The sequence below is a fragment of the Myodes glareolus genome, chromosome 16, assembly GCF_982192425.1.
Source record: "Myodes glareolus chromosome 16, mMyoGla1.1, whole genome shotgun sequence".
In the NCBI taxonomy this organism is placed as follows: Eukaryota; Metazoa; Chordata; class Mammalia; order Rodentia; family Cricetidae; genus Myodes; species Myodes glareolus.
This window is the reverse complement of record NC_142041.1, coordinates 72,375,830-72,395,748: the sequence shown is the minus strand read 5'-3', so window position 1 is coordinate 72,395,748 and position 19,919 is coordinate 72,375,830. Positions and strand designations below refer to the sequence as shown.

Below are 19,919 nucleotides of genomic sequence, written 5' to 3'. Positions count from 1 at the left end.
CGTGTTTGTAGATATGAAAAGAGACAATTAGACCCCTGGAATTGGAATTATAGATGATCGTGAGCTGCTTTGTGTGTGCTGAGAAATGAACACAGTTCCTCTGTAAAAACAGCAAATACTTGGTGTAGGAGTTCCTACTGTTTGTGTGTTGCTTTCATTGGTTAATGAATAAAGAAACTGCCTTGACCTAGTTAAGAGGGCAGAAAGTATGTAGGCAGGGAAGAGAGAACTGAATTCTGGGAGGAAGAAAGCAGAGGAGGAGAAATATGCCATGGATCCACCAGAGACAGACGCTAGGAATTTTACCTGGTAAGCCTCTGCCACATGGTGATACACAGATTAATAGAAATGGGATAAATTAAGATGTAAAAATTAGCAAATAAGAAACTAGAGCTAATGGGCCAAGCAGTGATATAATTACCACAGTTTCTGTTTGGTTATTTTGGGGTAAGGTAGCAGGATGACCGGGATGAACAAGCAGCCCTCCCCATGCAACAAGCACTCTTCACTACTGAGCCATGTCTCCAGACCCAACACACTACTAATTGATAAAGCAAAGAACTAACTTTTCAGCTTTTGTTTTGCTCATGCTTCAAATGTTATAGAATGTAAGGTTATATTTTATCCCTAATCACTGCTACAAAAACTAGCTTGAAAATATGGTTCCTGAATAACACAGTAAAAAGTATCCAACGCTACTGTCCTCTTCAGTTTTAGGCCTTGATATAAAACTACCATGCAATGACTTCAGTCCATCCCCACACCTAAGCCGGCAGCACATCATGTTTTCTTAGGGAAGTCAGAAGGTATTCTTTCAGACACAAGCGTCCTTCCATAATCCAGAAGCTATACCCAATTGATAACTGCTCACAAAGGGAAAAATAGTTTTCTCCAACAGTCTTACTGGGTATACAAACCACACTTAAGGGTAGTTCCCATGCCCAGCAATAGATAAACAAAAAGGAACTCAAGGGCATTTTTAAGTTTGGTTTGTTTGCTTGTTTCACAAAGCATTATTGGGATTTTTCTTTTCCTTATAGATTTTTTTGTTTATATATTATGATTTCTGAATTTGTTTTTAAAGGTTTTATATGTGTGAGGATGTCTGCCTTTCAGTATTTGTATGTGTTTCTTTAGCTTTTTCTTTGACTCTTGTCTTTTTCCATTTGTTTATTTTGACTTAGTCCACTTTATTTCTGTTAGAATTTTATTGTTGTTATTAGATATCTCTGTATTATAACAAGAAAGAAAGGACATAGACTTGTGTGACTGGAGAAGTTGGGTGGGCATAGGAGGAGTAAAGGTAAAGGAATCTGTAGTTAGAATACATCTTTTATAAAGCTGTTTTTCATATAAAGAAAATAAATGTGAAATTCAAGTTTTTAAAGATTTCTAAAAGTCACACAGCTTCACTCATTGAATCCATGCACTGAACAATTGCTTTAAACACTGAGAAACTTCTTTTTAAAGTTAACTAACATCAGTTCTTCTAGAGCACTCTTAGGCCCTCCCTTTCTCTTTGTCCTACTCTTAGTCAAAATTGAGAATGGATGCTCAAAATATCACCTTACTTACACAAATCTCCCCCACAGTGTATGCCCTGTGAACATTTTATTAGTGTTTTTCCCTCTTTGGATACAAAGTCTAACAAGATTCTAAACATTTACTGAGTTAAGAAGAAATGTTCATATTGATTCTACCACCACATAAATTCTTACCAGGGGTGTGTCAAATAACATTTTCAGAAGGTAGACAAGGGTGTAGTGTTTCAAAATTCTCAAATTAGCTACACAAATAATCTCAAAGTATAAAATAATGTCCATATAACACTTATGTCTTCCAAGAAAGGATATAACATAGCTGTTCTTTAATGTTTATTAATTTAATAAAAATCATCTTAGATGTCCAATAGCTTCTGAGTATATCTAAAAGATGTTTATAGAGAGATTTCATTTGAAACTTTTTGAACTCTAACAAATGTCAACTTTTTTTCCAAAGTGTGATAGCAATTCAGATTCTGAAACTGTCTCTTTCCTGCATATATACACATAGTCCAGATGTGAATAGCATTTACTTTGACTATATTTATTTTAATGAGACAAACACATTCCAAGAAATTGGATGAAATATGAAAATGTATATTTAAATATTAAACCTAAGTACTTTTATTTCAGAAAAATAATAGAAAACACACTAGAATTCATGAAAGATGTTAGAAATTTAAATATTAAATTATAATATAAAACATATTTTTTAAATAGATAATTGTTTTATAAATTTTCTATGATATAAGGAATTTTGCATCTGTAACTAAATCATTATGCCCACAGGTGATAATCTAATCTTTTTATTCTATGCATTTTCAGGACTGTATGATCAATTTAGAATGGTCTACTTTGCTGATTCAGTGGAAATCCACAAAATAAAAACAATAAACTAGAGATTTGTGTGTGTGTATATATATATATATATATATATATATATATAAACAAATCTCTAGTTTACATATATATATATATATATATAACTTCACATTTGTAAATAATATGTCTTCCTGGCCTCATAATATTCTTGTTAGTAGGTAGAACACATACATATAAGCAGGCATACTATCCAGTCCACCACCTAGCAATGTTTCAGATGCTGGGAAACTCCCCAAATTAATTTATAGGACAGTATTCCTCAATATTTTATTTTTTATTTCCTGTGAAATCCTGAGAGAAATGATAAATATTTAAATAAAAATTTAATGAAATTTGCAAACATTAATGTCGTGTGTGTGTACATAAATACGATTTTGCCTAAATTGAATTTTTAATGATAAATAAGATATTTTTAAAGACATGTTAATCCAATGTGTTCTGTAAAACTGCCAAATTAAAATAATTAGGAAAACACAACTCACATTTGATTCATTCCACAATATCTACTACTGTTGTCTTATTAACATTGTTTAATTTCATGAAATAATTCTAATTTGTTCAAAATGCAGAAAGTCCTTGGAGTGGCTGCCTAGAATACTAATGTGCTCTTCAACAATTTACTGCTTTATCTTATTTAGTCAGTCAACGTGAATTATAAAAAAAAATCCTAAAGAAAAATAACCTTCCATAATGCTAGAAAGATCTTTTATAATACCAGCTCCATAAGAGTTTGAGGCAGGGGGTTGGAAGCACAAGACCTACAGAGTAAGTACAAGGCTAAAACAGTGATAGCAATAATATACTTGAAGTATATAACACACACACACATACACACACAGACATACATGCACACCCTATAGCAAGAAAATAAGTTAGCTATATCAGCACTATTTTAATTTTACAAATTTTACTTTGTCTTTTATTGAGATTAACCAGCTTTTATCATTTGTTTTTGATAGGGGAGTATCCATTAGAAAGAAACAAGGAGAACTGAGAAAAAATGAAAAATACCAACCAACCAAGCTAAAGTTTATCTAGTTCAGTATGTGATTGCTAAAGAAGCCAGAGTTTTGTGTGGAAATGCCTTAAATTATAACACCATTTCAATCATTCCAAACATATATTTGAAAGTCTTGAAACAATAAGGTAAAAGTTGCATTATTTTGTTTCTTTATATAATGTACTATGAAATCGCTAGCATGTATTTCCACAATACTTGAGGTACTGGACAAGATTTCCCAAGGAAACTTTTAACTTTATAATTAATATTATGTTGGACAGAATCGATCAAGTTTCTGGTACTAACTACATATGAAAAAATTAATACAAGGTCACCTTTGATTCTACTTTTTTGAAAATGACAATAACAGTGATGGCCAGCACATTAGGAGCTGCCACTTAAAATTAGGGAAATCAATCACTTTCTTTCTTCAGCTGATTCTCCACTTACAGTCTGATATATGCTGCGTCAATTAAGTATTCTAATTCCTGGCAATTTGCTTGTCACAATATTATGTCTATTACTGGCATTAGTAGGATTTTCCTGCCATGTGAGAGACAAAAGTGCTACAGTACTCCTCATGTGAGTATAAACAGGAGTATAACTACTGTTTATATTATTCAGGAAACACTGGGGCATATTTAAAATGTCACCCAAAGTAGCTCAGCATTGCAGGAAATAGAAAACTCTTAACTATTGACTAGTGACCCCAGCACGTTAGAATAATTCCTTCAAGTAGGTCCATGCCTCCTGACACTTGGCCAGGATATGCAAATGTACTCTTGCTCTTTCTTTTGTAACTATGAATTCACCTGGGGAGAAGCAGTCTTCAGTATAAGCAGTCGCTACATAGACAACAGAATGGTAATAATTTGCTGTCTTGGAGTGAAAATGTGATTAACTGTGTGAGTTATCCTTTATATCATGTTACTAAAATCTTTTGTTACCTTCTCCCCAGTTTAAGTGGAAAATAAACATGGGTGATTTCAGGATTTAAGTCACTGGAATGCCCTTCTGATATGCTCTATGTGTCCTATTATTTTTTATGCGTCTTCATATTCTTTACTCATATTTCTAAAATTCTCATGCCCCTACCCTGGTAAGAGGTATTTTTTTTTGAGGTCAGTCCTTGACAATTATCTATCCAGCAATCTATCAATAATCATAAACTCTTAATTGCCTCCATTTCATTATGGGATATATTCATTCATTTTCTTCTTTGTGATTTTGTGATAAGTATATTATGGTGCGGGAGAATTGTCTGTATTCTGTCAATCATGTTTTAAATAAATGCTGATTGGCCAGGCAGGAGGTGTAGGTGGGAAAACCAGTCAGGAAGTGGAAATGATGCAAGGAGAGCAGGAGAATTCTGGGGAGGAGGAAGTTGATTCCTCCCACTCCTGCCCAGATCACCGAAGCAGCAGGATGTGAGCTGCCCCATTGAAAAAGGTACTGAGCCACATGGCTAACATAGATCAGAAAAATGGGTTGATTAAGATGTGAGAGTTAGATAGTAAGAAGCCTGACCTAATGGGCCAATCAGCTTTATAACTTATAGAGATCTCTGTGTGGTTGATTTTGTCTGGGACTTGTGGAGGTGGGAGGACTGGGCAGGACAGAAAAGCACAAACAAGCCAGCCCCCCTCATGTTACAATATTACATGTGCTTGGGACTGTTGGTATTTGTTTGTAGAGACTGAAAATGTATGTATTCAGAGGTTTTTTTTTTCTTTCTTTTTTTCAAGACAGGGTTTCTCTGTAACTTTGGTGCCTGTCCTGCAACTACCTCTTGTAGACCAGGTTGGCCTCAAACTCACAGAGATCTTACTGCCTCTGCCTCCTGAGTTCTGGGATTAAAGAAAGGCGCTATCACCATCCGGTGAGAATGATAATGTATGTATAAGAAGTTTATTCCAGATTACTAAGTAAACTACTTATGATGAACACTCTCTTCTTTCAAACAATAAACATTCATTATCCTCTCCTCTTCAAACAAAATCCAAACAACCCATATAAAAAGTCCCTGCTCATTTTCTAAGAAAACCCTTTTCTAACAAATATACTTGGTCACCAGACAGTTGTCCTTTCTCGTGGACCATGGTTATTCCTTCAGAATTTCTTTTTTATAACTCAATTGAATGTTATCTTTCCCACTAGTTAACAGTTATGGGTGGTTGCTTGAAATATATGTCATGAAAAAGCTGAGTGTCTTAGCACGTATTTGTAACACTAGCATGGGAATAGAGAAAGACAATTTTCTGCACTTCAGGGCTAGCCAAACTATGTGAAATGGCATACTCTGTATTCAATGAAGATATTCTGTTTCAAAATATAGGGTAAAGAGCAGCAAAAGAAAAAAATCAAACGTTGACCTCTGGCCTCCATAGGTAGATGCTCAGGACATACTCCTGTACACATGTTCACATACACATGGAAAGATGCATATGTATACACCAAACACATACCAGAAATTATATAACCCTTTACAGGATTTGAGTGAAATTTTTTCTGTTTCTCTTTGAAGGCTTATATAAGGCTCATAGATATAAAACCACTGCCTAGAATTGTTTACCCTGTTAATGGGAGCAACTCTCACTCCTGCAAAATTGTTCTCACTCCCAAAGTTTCAGCAGCTTGAAATCATTTTGATAAGTCAGGAAGACCATCAATGCTCAGTTTCACACCTTGAATGCATCTTAGCTTGCTCTTCACCAAAGAATGAATCACACATTCAGAGTGACTCATTGATTAATCATGGATTTGCATGTCTGAAAGTAGAAACTTGATGAAAATTTCCAGCTACAGGGAAATTATAAACATTGTCACAGCTGGAATCTATTTCAGTCGATGAATGGATTTTAGGAAAGTATATGTCATGAGCCTGTAACTGAGAAAAGTGCAGCAGAATATGTGTATTGGGAATATTAGTGTAGTAGGTGGTATGTGGGTAACAAAAATGAGGCAATCGCAACTATCATCTCATGGGAGTCCAAAAGGTATCAATAATAGGTAAATATACACCGAATATTTACATAAAAAATCAAGACAGTCCTGCTAGTGACTCACTACAGCAGACTAAATGATGAAGAAAACCTTCTTAAGTTCAATTCAAGCCTACAGTTTGGTCTTTCCATACTCTGCTACTTAGATGACAGTCTGAGACACAGTAGACATTCAATGAATGATTGCTAAAGTAATGTCAATTGCCAGGAGGACTGTATGTACTGTATGAGTGTGCTTATACCATTCCTTGCCATTGCAAAATCAAAAAATGCAGAATGTCTTTAAGCCTGGGCACTTTAAGATGCTGACACACCCTGAAAAAACAATAAGAAGTTCCAACAGGTAACTATGCAATTGTCAGTTTAAGAGTTTTGTTTCTTAGAAATGTTTATTTCAAATGTAAATAATTTGCAATATGATGTTGAGTGCAAAAGTATTCCACTTATATGAGTGTACCCAGGTGCTAGCCTTGCTACCTATAAGGTATACAAAATGGGTTATACTCTAAACCTGTATTTCATTTTCTGAATATGAAATATCTAAGCCGTTGACTGTGAGACGCAGTCAGCATCCAATGACAGCAGATTTCAGATTTAGAGCTCTGGCAACCATGGCTAGTAGGCTGCATGTTCCATAGTTTGGGGATCAGGTTTGGTGGTTTACAACAATAAGCAACAGTTCCCTTTGCATTTCATAAGCAGTTAACAAATGGTTAAATACAAAGTAGATCTATTTACCTAGTCCTGACTACTTGCTAGTAGAGAATTTTTAAAAAATTTTTGAATCAAATATCTATCTTAAGATGGATATGAAATAAAGTGATACCAATGTTCAATGTGCCTGAAAAGCATATAAGGTGATGGTTGAAATACTCTAATTTTATTTTCAGACTCTATTTGGATTTTAAAGTGTTTTCAGTCATTTCTGTATCTGTCACTTATTAATTATTATTGTTAACTCTTTTATTCATTGCTAACAGCAGCCCAGTTTTTAGCATAAAGTGTGTGCAGCATGGAAGGCATCTTGGTCTTTTGGAGGTCCTGAACATAAGGTTAGAACCAGCAAGCAACAGGAACAATCTCTCCTTTTAAATTTAAGATGGTTATAGAATTAGAAATAGAATGGTAAATTATACGTGGAAGAAGCTTCTTAATAACCCCATGAACAAAGGAAGAATCAAATTAAAAAGATATTGGTGGATAACACTTCTCTAATTGGATAGTTCTCTCAGTTTAACTTACTTTAAGGTCAAAAGAGGAAACTCCCTCTCCTCATCAACTGTGGGTGAGAACCACACCAGCACATATATCTCTCCTGAAATTAGCAGGATTTCTCTTCATGCTGTGAAAATAAGTTCTCTAGGTCACCTTGCATGTGCTCATTCCATTCCAATTCAGTTTCTAGGAAATTTTTATTAGTAATTTATTAGTAATTTTTATTACATAAGCTGCAAATGTAACCAATATATTCAAAATGCAAAAGACCCTTACTATAAATGCAGGAGAGCATGCACATGCCTTGACACTGTGTGGTATCAGATACACTACTGGATAAAGTTTATCCACTATACAATGAAGTTGTGAAGATCCACATTATTCCATGGATACCAACAGCAATGAAAATCAAAATTACTACCCTGAGAAGAGTTAACTCGGTCAGTCAAATGAAAAAAAAGAAAGTCAGCACAACAGGATGAAAATTAGATTCATACCAAGAGAGAACATTAGAGTGTAATGTCCAAAGCTGAAATAGGCCACATTCGAAAATAGTCAGTGAGTCACATTCTAAAGATATTGTAGAGATATGTAAACTGTCAATTCATTACCAATGTAGTGTAATACAAATTTTATATCACTAAGGACCGCAAATGTTCCCTTATGCTTCAAGGTTTCATGAATTTTGCCACTATAACCTACCACTGATTAATGTTTGAAAAGAAGTTTGTCCCATTAAAATTTCAATTTTGAAATAAATATCAGTGGAGTGTTGAGTTCTAAATGGGACATATATACCATAATCCTTTCTACCAAAGCTTAAAGAACATCTCCAGAAGAGGGACAGAGACTGTAAAGGCCACAGGATCCTAGCTGGTTTGGGGTGGCTCTGTGATATGGGCATGACAATTTGGGGGCTCTACAGGATCCCCCAAGCCCACCAGGACCACTGCCATGTAGAGCCGGTTAGCTGGCCAGTAAGTTTTCTGTATGTATATTTTGTTTCATGTCTTTCTGCTTGGAATTCCTTCTGTAAGTGGACCCAGAATCTGTGAGAGCTTGTAGATGGTCTATGAAGATATGCAAAAAGATCACAGGTGGAGTACCTGGGAAAATGTCCCCAGAGCCCTTCTGTATTTGGGTCTCAGGACACTTCCTTATAAGAGTGGATCTCTCTGTAGATAGAGGTGCGGGATGTCCCGGAGTCTCAGCAAGTCCCACCTGTGAAACAGTTTGAGTCTGTCACCTTGGTTCACTTCGGCCTCGTTCTGTGTGCTGTTTTGTTCTTCTCTTCTGTGCGTCCTCCTTCTGATTTACAAGACTGATGTGATGACATAAACTCAATGTACAACTTCTTTGACTTTGATACTGGATCACTTACAGGACTTCAGAGAAAGGTCATAAGCATAGAGGCATATTTTTCTAAAAGGGATGAGATGAACAACCTCTATCCACCTTAAACATTCCATTGAAAGGAGCAAACCTTGGCCTGTCGTGTGCTCGCCGCGCTGGCAGGATTGCCATCCAAGCTTGAGGCTGCACGGCAGCACACTTGTGTGGATGGGTGGCTGGGATACACAGCTTTGTTGTGACAATAGAGCAAGGCTGCCATTCACAGCTTGCAAGGGGCATGTGTGTTCCAATAGGATTTCAAACAGTAAACAGAATCTGGGGTTAATTACTAAGGCTGGAGAAATAAGCAGTCTTATTATCCCCATGCTGTCTGTTACTCTGCCACATGCAATGCTGGTGGATGGGTTCTCTCAGCCTGCCCTGAGGGCTGCATGCCTCAACTTCTGACTTCAGGCCAAACCTGGCCAAGGTTTGGCTCTGCAGGCCGAAGCAATGAGTCACAGTCACTGGCTATAGGTGTTAAGCCGGGGTGGCCATGTTATGACACTATAGCCAGACTTCCCTCCACTAGAACTGCTTTGGTCATTCAGATCGAATGGGTTATAAATATCTGTCATCATTTAGAGGGACTGGTTACAAATTATTATAGCTCAGGGTATGGAAAAGAGGACTTTATGTGATGCAAATTTAAAGTTATTTTGTTATAATATATGCATATTTATGTTCTTGTTTAAAATATTGTAACCATAGAAAATATTATAAACTACTGAGGGAAAGCAAGAAAAAACTTTGGTCAGAGTTTCTATGTTGTCTGAAAAACAAGAAGACTTTGGTAAGAGTCTTTATCTTGTTTGGAAAGAGAAAGAGAAAACAGGAGACTGAAAGAATAAGAGAGAAAAACAGATTAAAGGTATATAGAAACTTATAAAAGGCCAGAAAGGGATGTGAACTATGTTTGCTGTGGTTTCTCATACCTACTAATACTGATTATACTTGTTTTATTAAAAGGGTGTCTATATAAATTTTCTTGCAAGCATGGAGCTTAGACAAAAATGGCTTGGATATTTTTGCTGTCTCTGCCACCCATCACTGCTGTGGGTATCACCTCAGAATTTATATCTGAGCTCTGGTTACTGGATTTGGGTTAACAAAAATTCAGATCACTTTAATGTAGATAACGTTAAAATTATTTTATGCTGTTCTTTATTGAAAAGTTAGCTCTAGAGTTGCCCTGGTACCTTTTCCTTGCTTTCCCAGGAGACAACATTAACAGAAGGAGACAAATTTGTTCTGTTTTTACCCTTGGAATTACTAATTCAGTTTCTTTATTAGTTTCAATTCAAAATAATATTTTTTAAGGATAAACCTGACAGAATGAAAATTTTAGTCTTATGAAAGCTGCTAACTTATAGACTGTTAGGAAATACAAGTTACTCAGTCATCCTTAAAGTACTGATATAATTAATTATAGAGATAAACCTTATTTAGTTCCCTGTGTATGTTTTCAAAGTCAAAAGGAAAACAAGTCACTATAAGCAAAGTTTGTCTAATCAGGTATACCTAGGTAACACTCATACTTCAGAGATCTGCAGAATATAATATAAAAAATGATTAAAAGCTTATTATATTAGTCAGGGACTATGAGATTCTAGCAGTGATCCAAGGTCTCCAAAGAAGATTAGGGAACACCAAGATGTCTACAACTGGATTATGATGATGCTGACCATTGGGCAAGATGCCCGAGTGCAATACCTGCTACCAGAACCCAGTTCAGACTGAGAACAAACAGTAGGACATTAGAGAATTGATTGTATCACTTTTGCCTTGACAAAATAATGACAGTCCTTTCCATGCCCCTCTTTTACAAGAAAAAAAAATTCACATTATGGGCCTGGCTAAGACTGTAAGATTGCTGTTCTTATACTTCTGCCTGCAATGTTATGGAGACCTGGGTCTGGCTAACTGTATATGAAGTCAATTCCCTGTTATTTTTAGTAACTTCAGAAACTGCTTGGTTTGTACTCAGGTATAATTTATTTATCCTTATGGGATTTCTGATAGTATTGATTGCTAGGCTATCTATGACTTGGTCAACTTAGTAGCAGCAGGTATCCAGATCCTTCCACAAAGTTATAGCTAGGTTGTTATTACATATAATCAAGTCTTGTTTTTTTTTTAAAGCTACTAGGTCTCTTAATTTGAAAAGTTTTAAGGTATAAAAACCCATAAGCTTTGAGGATCTAAAAAAATCATTTAAGATGTAAATACCGGTTATGATATGGAAAAATGTTTCTGATTTCTTTCCCCTTCTATGGTATAGTTCTAATAAGCTGATACAGTAATGACTACTTACTGTTTGGGTCACAAGCTCATGATTTTAGACTTATTCTGGTTGCCATCTAAACGTGAACTTAGAGGTGTTTCTCTTCAGGCTAAGGACAACTCTTTAAAATCCATACCTGGCTCTCTGGACAGCAGAAAAATATATACGTTTTTAATGAACATTTGTAGTTTTATCTGGGACTCAAAGGTATGAGTCTACCCCTGCTGTTTAAAGATACCCGTTATCTGCTTTGTTCTATAATATGGATTTCAATATGGGCCTGAAAGTTTCAAATGTATTCTTTTCCTTTAAGTACATAAATTTTAACTTCTGTTCCCAGTTTAAACTTATCTCAATATGTTTTTACTTGGGTGGGAGATACATCTAAGCATCAATTGTTGACTGCAACCTGCTCAAAATGACTGTAAGGTCTAGACTTGCTGATGTGGACCAGCTAAGCTGCAACAGTCTGCAAACCACATTCTGCTGCTGAGTGTCCTATTGCCTGAATTCTCTCCTTACCTTTAGCTAGCCTTTCCGACTTCTTGGGTCCTGATAACAATGCCCCAATGTCAGTTCAAAGTAGTTACAGAAAAGAACACATCATCCCATGCTCCTTGCCCAGAACAGGTTGAAATGCTGAGATAAGAGGGAACTCCCTGGCATGAAGGACAGAAATAGTTACCTATAATGTTCATTGACATAGAAAGGAAAAAAAATTGTCCATAGTTGTCATTTAATGGATTTATTAACTAAAATGTTTCTACAATACTAAGAAATCTTAGTTCTTTATGCAGAACCACAGAGCCAAAGAGAACATTCCAGATTATAATTACAATTATGTTGTATAAAGGAACAGAGCTACAGAGCTTGGTAGGCTAGCCACTGACCTGGAAAAATCGATTAGCTAATGATTCTTAGGTCCCAATAATATCTCCTTAAAGACCTGGGAAAGCAGGGCCCATGATTGGGTGCTGTCATTGGTACTTGTGAACAGGGAAATGTAAAACCCAGCCATGACAAGCTCAACAGAGGCATGAGTCTCAGTAGTTTACCCTAAGGCAATATCTAGTTCCAAAAGAGATGACAAACTGAGACTACCCAAGTACCACCCATTGAAAGGAAATTGTTAATGTCCCAACCATTGTATAGGATCACCTGCTAGACATGCCCATAGCTTTTCACCAGGACACCCATAGACAAATGTCAGCCAGTCGGGGGTCCTGAACCTTAGAAATCCCTCACCTCTACCTTTGCTACTATAAAACCCCAACTCTAAATGAGCTCAAGGCTGTTTGATCACTCTAATACGTTAGACATGCAGAGAGTCCCAGCTTGCAAATCTGTGTAAGAATAAAGACTCCTTGCTTTTACAGAACAGGATTCGGTCTCCTAGTCAGTGTTGTGGGTACTCCATGATTTGAGTATAACAGAAAGAGCCTCTGTACTCAAGAATTCCGAGCAGCTTGGGATGTCTGTAAAAGCCTTGGACAAAATGAAACCAGTTCAAATTCTAGCATGTGTGGAGGAGGAGGACATGAGCCGGACTCCTGAATGAGCGGTAACTGACATCTGATAGATGCTGGGAAAGATACAGTGAATGGACACATAACAATAGACAAAAAGGAAGCATTAACTGGTATTTTTAAAAGAAAGAAAGAAGACATTAATTTGGAAAAGGAACATGAAGGAGATATTAGAGAGTAGATGAGGGGAGAATGAGGTGTACTCAATATGACCAAAATACCATGCATGTAAATAGAAGACTCTCCATAAAAGATAAAATTATATTAAAATAATAAGCATCATTACTAAATACTCCAAGGTGCAGTGGACTTTAGATAAGAGCATATTATCATTATCTATTTCAGAAAAATGACAATATTGAAATAAATTTATAATTTCTTTTTCCCTCAGATGACAAGGTCTCTAGTCAAGGCTAGTTTTATATTGCCTATGCATTAGAGAATAAGAATAAGAAGAATTCTTCTTCCAAGAGTCAAATCCTGGGTCCACAAGTGTACATGACCATGCACATTTTGTCGGGTGATGGATTTATGATCCAGTTCCTCCTGTATGGTACGCAAGCACTTTAACAATGTATTTCTAGTCCAAAACTTAATTAAATACATTCTTAACAAAATAACCAGCTAATCAGATTCAAATTGGCACCAAGAAATCATTCCATTTTGGCGATGTTTCAGTGCCCCATCATAAATGAATGTTGTACTTTAATGCAACTTAAATATCAGAAGATGAATATTCAAATAAAACAAAAGGGAATACATAATTTGAGATCATTATTTTCCTTTCTTTTTGCTACTTATGGTGTACTTTCAAATAATAGTACCTTTTTAAAGCCCCTACCCTACTGCTTATAACAGACCATCCTGCCATGGCCCTAGCAGAGATTCTCAAGAGTACAGATTTACTTTTGCCTCCAGAAAAACTCCATTTTACAACTGAACAAAGAGAGCTGGAAAAGCTCTTTTGGGCATATAAATAATTCATACTTGCTACCTCTCCTCAAATAGTCCTCCAGATCCTGCCCCCAATTGTAGTATTTCAATCTACTCACTCCTATATTGCTACTTGTTTGTTCCCTGCTGCCCGGCTATCTGAGACCTGAAACAACATTATTTAAATCACTCCTTGGCCTATTAGCTCTAGCTTCTTATTGGCTAACTCTTACATATTTATTTAACCCATCTCCATTAATCTGTGTATCCTTTTGTGGCAATGACGTATTGGCAAAGTTTCATCACGTCTCACTCTGGCTACAGTTCTACGGGGTCTCTCTGCCTCTGCCTTTCTTTTTTTCCCCACCATTCAGTTCTGTCTTCACAGCCTACCTAAGTTCTACTCTGCTATTGGTCCAAAGCAGTTTCTTTATTCATTAATGTAATCACAACACACAGAAGGGACTCCCACATCACTCCTATTTGCCCTTAATTACTCTTTGCTATTTTATGCTGGACAGTTTTATTTATGCTTTTGCTTTTTGGCAGTATTTCCACAATTCTTGTGACAGGGCTACTTGTCATTAGAAATGACATAGCCCTTTTATTAGTGTGCATTTGTGACCTTTACTGGTGTTGTGATTTGAAAGCAACATGCCCAAAACTTGCTTCTACTTACTTTCTTACTTGTAGGTTTAATGGATTCTTTATTTTTATCTCTGATAGATCAGTTAATAACAAGTCAACTATGGACAATATATATTACAAAAGATATGTTATATAGCTACAAAGAATTCACAGATAACTGTGACACAATTTCATTGTAGAAAATGTCTAAAGCAATTTCTTATTCACTGTTGTTTGCTTGTTTATTTGTTTGTTTTGTTTCTTTGGTATAGAATTGATATTGAACTTGAACTTGAAGTTCGATAAGCACTTCAGAAGACTGAGATTGAATTTTTGGAAGAGACATTGTTTAAGGAAAGGAATGTGGGCAATATGCATTTACAGGGTTCTAAATGTGGTTGTCACTGCTCATACAAAGAAGTCTTCATGCTGTCTCCTGAAAAGTCTTTTGGTCTTTAAAAATAGTTCTGATTATGCATTTTAACACTGGGACATAAAGGTTTGTGATTTTGGCTATATAAATCAAATTAGAAAACAAAAGAAGAAAAAAGATAAAAAAACAACTGAATACATGTTACCCGGTTGAGATTATTTTCTATTGTATTGTGAATTTCAGCACTTTATAAGGGTGTCTGTTCATTTTGAGTTTAAAAGTAATGCAAAAATCAAAATTGTGGTCAGAGTACTTCATTTTGGGTACTGGATGACTCATCACTTTCATATTGTGAATGTTGAGAGAATATTTCTTTTGAGACCAGTCATGTATAAATCTTGGAAACTAGGTTTCATAAAAATCTTACTAATTCTGTGATCTACCACAAATATTAAAAAGAAGTAAAGTTAAACTTTAAAATCTAAATATGTTGTTTTCAATTAAGAACCATGGCTCTGCAGGATGGTTGTAAAGGTAGGCAAGGAAAATTAAAATAAATGGCAAAAGAAAGGAGGTAGAGTGAGAGAGAAGCCATGTAGCCCCATCCAATACAGACATGCTGAAACTTTAGCCGGTAAACCCCAGCCACCTGGTTATACACAAATTAATGGAGATGGGTAAATTAATATGTAAGAGTTAGCCAGAAATATGCTTAAGCTATTAGCCAAACAATATTGCAAATAATATAGTTTTTGCGTGATTATTTTTGGGTTTAAGCTGCCGGGTGCCTGGAAACAAGTTATCTCCTCCTAACAACAAATTGGCACTCAATTGGGGCTTGAACCAATGGCAATGAGATTAAGAGACTCATGCTCTACCTACTGAACTAGCCAGAGGGCCAGGAAATAGGGAGTCTCCTTTTAACAACAAGCCTGGTTTACACAGTGAGTTCCAGGACAGTCAGGGCTGTCACACAGAAAAAACCTGAACTATGGCTATTACTGACTAGGTACAAGGGTAAGTGGGAGGAAGGACATAAACATAAAGCAGAATGCCAGTGTTTGGAGTTTGGTAAATACTACAGTGACTTATACCTCAAATCTCAGGTGTTGTTACATGGATGATAATGAGAAAATTCATAGATGACTCATCTGGTGTGGGGACTTGCATTTCAAAAAAGTATATAAAGAACCGGTGAAGTACCCAGAATCCCAGCCAATAAGATGAATTTTAAAGTCACTAGAGTCCTATATTTGATCTGGACATATGACCAAACCAAGGGGAAAAGAGGGATGATTGGATTTGAGGTCCGTTTTGTAAGTGTGTTGAGCTTAGCCTCAGGCAAAGAGGGCATTTCTTCCTTGCCTACCTCAGGTCAAGGTTGAGGGAAGATCTAGCCTACACTTACAAAAAATGAAAAAAGAAAATCCTAACAATGAATATTACCAAATAACATAACAATATCTACTTGCACAATCCAAACACTCAAATACGTGAAACACACACACACACTATCACTTACCTTCAATTCTGCAATGGATATTCAATCTGCAAACAACTTGATTGTAAATAGATATATGTTTGCTTCGTCGGATATTTAAGTTGAATTTTACCTTCTGAGAAGCTATTAGAACATAGTATTCTTGTGATTTTATTTTACAGAATAATGTTTAAGGATAATAGTATTTTCTAGTTGTGTAATTGTCCAGGTACACTGCAATGACTTCATCAGTTCAACACAAATGCTCTGTATATTCAAAGGACAACTTTCTGGTAAAACAATGTTGTGGCAACAGAATACAAAATGGGTTAGGATAAGTGGATGTGATTGGAACACATAATTGATATATTGAAATGGAAGCTGACATGGAACAGCAGAGATGAGAGAGTGGGTGAAGGATGTGCTCAGTACATCTTCCAGAGTGCTCATAATTCAAACCACAAATTCTACCTCTGGAAAAACCCTGTATATGACATACATATGACTATTTTGTATTCCTTTCTCAGACTTGGTTTTAGCAAGCACTAACTGTAAAAATGAACCTTAAATTGTTAATCCCATTGTACAAGGAAGTACTACAGATTATAAGAAATCTAAAATTTAAAGATACATCTATGTAATTCACTCTACCTGTATAGAGATGATAGGGCACTTAATTCCTTCTTGATACTAAAATCAAGTAATTTTAGACAAGAATAGAATAATATTTTAAATCAAAAATAGAGATGATGTCTATATCATCAGAGTAATGAGATAATCACCTTGGATTGATTAGTTGCTTAGGATGGATCCTCTAAAGTCTTGACATAGAAGAGTGAATTAGAATTGGTGGTAAAACAGGAAGGCATCATTAACAAGTGAAGGAGACAAAAATATTATCAGAACTGGGGTTATTATCCATGGACTAAGCAGAGTAGAAGGCAGAATGTTCACAAATTAAGAGACGGAAGTCAGGAAGAAGGCAATGTCATGAGCTTAAATTCTTAATAATAACAAACAATGCACTGATCAAAAAGTAGTAAAAATATATGTTGTCGATATTTCAAAAATTTTGATGCATTATTACAGCCCCAATTTTACATGTTTTTATGTTTTCTGGGACTCATATTTTCAATATATAAACAGTATTAGTATTTAAAATAATTAAAATAACATTTTGCATAAAAATTCATACATCTGAGAGGGACATTAGAAAGTCTCAATGTCAGTCAATTACTTCTACAAGAAAAGTAATCAGTTTAAGTATGGTGGCACATTTTTTATATTTTTAGCAGCTGGGATGCTAAGAGCAGCCTAGGCTATAAACTGAATTCTAGAATGTTCTGAGGTATAAGTGAAGCCCTCTCTTAAAGAGGATAGGTTTAAGTGGAGAAAATGAGTCTAAAAAGAAAAAGATGCTGAAACATACATATACAAATATATACATATAAATAAATATTTTACATATATATATACATAAATATGTAAAGAAAGAGTAGACTTAATATGGTAAATAATGATCCCACAAGAGGTCATAAGTTGCTCAATGTCAGGTGTGGGATATTTCCACTTAGGTTTTTGTTTAGGAGTTTTCCAACGACCCCACATATTCAGATTATTCTCATTGCTCCTGATTGCCATTAGAACTTGTTAATAAGTCTCTTTAGCTAATAACATCAAACTTTTAGTCAAGAACTTGAAGATATCTTCAAGAAGCTTCTTCCTTGTTGGTTAATTTTCTCAGTACCTGAAGATGGTACAAATGATTGGAAAAAGGTTGGTGGAGAAATGCCATCAATGATTTTATTGAATTGTGAATCCAATGTGCTGAAATAAGACCAGCTTGGCACAATATGTCTGTGTGTAAAAATAGCATTAATATTATGGCATAATCAGCCCCATTCTGATTAGATTTTGAGAGCTTCTGCAGGAATAAATCCATGAACAATTTTGTAAATCTTCCCAAGAACCTGTGACAGGGAAGTTCATAGTCCCTAGGTGGTGTAGAAAGTGCCTTCTGTTTGCATGTTGTTTTCATTGGTTAATCAATAATCATGGAAATGTTTGCTGGATACTATGGGCCTGTAGGCTAAAGATGGATAACCCAACGGTACAGAAAAACTTTTGGTGACTGTGCAGGCAGTGAGATATCTCTGTCATTTCTACAGTTCTGGAAGTTGTTTACTTATTGTTTACTTAGGTAATATTATATCCTTCTGGAGTCTTTGATGTAGTTAAAAACATAGATAGATAGCTATAGTTATAGTTTTCCTTTGTTATAATAAAGGATAATATATATATATATATATAGTAACTATAATTCTTGCTTTATAACTATTTTGTTATATGTAATTTTCCTATGTTAAAGTTAATGCCTTCCTTTCCTTTTTAAACAGAAAAGGGAAATGGTGTATGAGGTCATTCTGTTTATGTGTTGTTTTCATTAGTTAATCAATAAAGAAACTGCTTGGCCTGATAGGGCAGAACTTAGGTAGATGGAGAAGACAAAACTGAATGCTGAAAAGAAGGGCAGATGCCATGGATATCCTGCTTGAGATGAACTCTGGCTAGAATCTTTCCCATAAGCCACAGTCATGTGGTGATACACAGATTTAATAGATTTAATAGAAATGGGTTAAATTAAGATATAAGAATTAGCCAAATAAAAAGTTAGAGCTAATAGACCAGGCAGTATTTAAAAGAATATAGTTTCTGTGTGATTATTTCAGGTCTAAGCTATCTGGGAGGGAGGCCAGGACAGAACAAAGGGATTCCTCTCTGTGCAACACCTAGAGATGAACATACAACTGTTTGTTAAGAAGTACAAAACTGCCTTCTAAATAGATATATCTGTACACACAAATATACAAATTTTAATGTATTCATTAATACACAAAAATTAATGAAGCCTTTGCTAGTGGCTCTTGGTCTGAGACCAGAGAATAGGTGTCGCTCTAATATTTAGTCACAAAATAGGACATCTCTACCTTACTGCTTTCCAACAAAGGCTCGGGAAGTAGCAAAGAAGTGGAGGCAGTAGGATTAGTAGGAGTCAAAGATAGGGAAGATTATGAGAAAACAATGTCCTCTGGGCATAACAAGACCACTGAATTCATGAACTCACAATATCAATTGTTGCCTATACAAGATGAACTCAACTCCTTTCCAGCATGAATGGAGGTGAAGGGTATGTTAATTCACATGCATATCTAAGGGTATATTGAAAGTTGACAGTTTATGACTATTAGGGAAGGAACATTAGTTTTATTAGGGGTGAGGTCTCTAAGGGTTAAAAAATGCTCTAGTGATGGCCTAATATGCAGAAATACACGGGCAGTAGGAACAGAAATTATCCTGCATGGTTATTGATAAAAGGAGGAGGATGTGAATTTGAGAAGAAATAAAAAAAAGACTCAGAAAGAGCTGGAGATCACGGGTACTAACAATGATTTAAATATATTATATACATATATGAAAATCTCAAAGAATATATAATAAATAAAAACAGACATAAACAGTATTAATGAATTAATATTTGTTAAATCCATACTATTATTAAGAGTTTACTGTTCTGATAAAGAGTAACTGCTTGTATCCCCAAATCCAATATGAATAATAAAATTGTTGGTTTTCTTAAAGAGACTATTTTTATGACATTTCATTT

At 35.4% G+C, this 19,919-nt stretch overlaps 1 protein-coding gene and 1 long non-coding RNA gene across 8 annotated transcripts in view; one reads left to right on the top strand and one right to left on the bottom strand.

The window, feature by feature from the left end:
- Positions 1-19,919, bottom strand: part of Ralyl (RALY RNA binding protein like) — a 758,034-nt gene that overhangs the window by 581,291 nt on the left and 156,824 nt on the right. The gene's annotated exons all lie outside the window — the stretch shown is intronic.
- LOC125391010 (uncharacterized) lies at positions 209-19,897 on the top strand. 2 transcript variants are annotated; one of them, XR_007228924.3, is made up of 4 exons: positions 209-309; positions 12,693-12,877; positions 13,234-13,395; positions 14,675-19,897. It is a non-coding gene; the product is annotated as an uncharacterized LOC125391010 (long non-coding RNA). The 2 variants fall into 2 exon arrangements; XR_015735163.1 differs by lacking the exon at positions 209-309 and adding an exon at positions 3,388-3,569.